The sequence below is a fragment of the Tetrao urogallus genome (assembly GCF_951394365.1).
Source record: "Tetrao urogallus genome assembly, chromosome: 2".
NCBI classification, from domain to species: Eukaryota; Metazoa; Chordata; class Aves; order Galliformes; family Phasianidae; genus Tetrao; species Tetrao urogallus.
In genome coordinates this window covers 77,752,466-77,754,099 of record NC_136814.1, presented here as the reverse complement: position 1 = coordinate 77,754,099, position 1,634 = coordinate 77,752,466, and positions in this window count along the sequence as shown.

Genomic DNA, 1,634 nt, shown 5'->3' with positions numbered 1-1,634 from the left:
AATCTCCTGAAGGCTGGAGTTACTACCAGCCTCCTCCTCCTGCTGAAAGTCTGGGTCATGAGGAAAGAGGGGATGGAAAAAAAAAGACATAGGGAAGTCTCAAGATGTGTGCATCCAGAACATCCACCCACAAATGCTCTGAACTTATTACCCTTGGGAGGCAGAATGATTTTATTAAGATTAAAAAGCATAATTGCTAGCAACTTGTATAAGAACTCACTTTTCCTTCTCCTTCTCCTTCTCCTTCTCCTTCTCCTTCTCCTTCTCCTTCTCCTTCTCCTTCTCCTCTTTCTCCTTTTCCTCCTCCTTTTCCTTTCCTTTTCCTTTTTTTCTTTTTCTTTCTGTTGGAATGATATTTTTTCCTTAAATTATTAAGAAAGTAGTTCAGGATTGATGAGATTAGAAAGAAAAAAGAGAATGTGGTATAAAAGCTGAAAAGACAGGTCTTTTTTTTTTTTTAATCTAAGGCTTTTAATGTATGTTATATCAGAAAGAGTTCATATGTAAGTCCTAAAGTGTACTGAGATATGCATATATTCTCAAAGAAAGCTGTTTTCCTGTACAAGTACTATAATTACTAAGCTAAATCTAAATGGTGTTTTGCATCTTCACTTTCCTCCTTCAGAAGCTTTACTGCGAATGAAGAAAAGGTCCCCTTTATTTTTTGTGCATTACATATCATATGAGGCCCGACATGCACAAAAGCCCAGCTTGTGTTTGAAAACAGACTATTTAATGAGGTAAGGGCTAAGCTCACACTTAGACAGATCTGAGTGTGGGTAGGGGAGATGTATTCCTTCATAAAGGGAAGGGTAGCTTTCAAGCTTATGCATCTGCATAACTTGTGTTAGAGGGTAGTTAAGTAAAATTTCTACCTGAGCTACAAAACTGTAGGGTTGTGGTTTGGGATTCAGGCCACTAAATACTGTCCAGGTCTTGCTTTTGGGCACTTTTAGAAATCTTATCATTTTGCTGTTGTTGTCAAATCATATGTCTACTTATATATTTCCAGTGGATATTATACAACTTAATTTATTATTTGGAGGTGCAGGAAGGCTGAAATAGGAATACGATCTCAAAAAATACAGTATAGTTTCAAATACTTGTAGAACAAAACTAGATTGTTTAGATTCGCATGTAGATCTGGTAACAAGCTCATCATACAGAACTGGTGAGGTGGGATTAATACTGTGTAATACATGCATTCAAAGGGATGAGAATCTCTTGAAGAGACAAGAAATGGTCAGCTCTTTCCAAGACTTTACAATATCTATTCTAGGCAATAGAAACTTGCATTTCTGGAGGCTGTTTCTGCAGATCATGACAAATTTTAAATAATCATTTCACAGCCAAGTGAATATCTTGAAATCTAGTGTTTTGAACAACTGTACTAGTTAATACAACAAACATAGTGAAGAAAATTACTAAAGCCACTCATTAATAGTTGACACACAGTTATTCAAAGACTTAAATGAGGAAATAAGCAGGTTCATACTGAATCAGATTAAATGTACAGGTAGCCATGTATATATCTCCTAATGCAGACTCCAGCAAGGCAAGGAGATTAAGAATAGCACAGAATCTCCTAGGCTATAACTATTATCAGTTCAGGGAATTTCCTGAGTTATATGTGT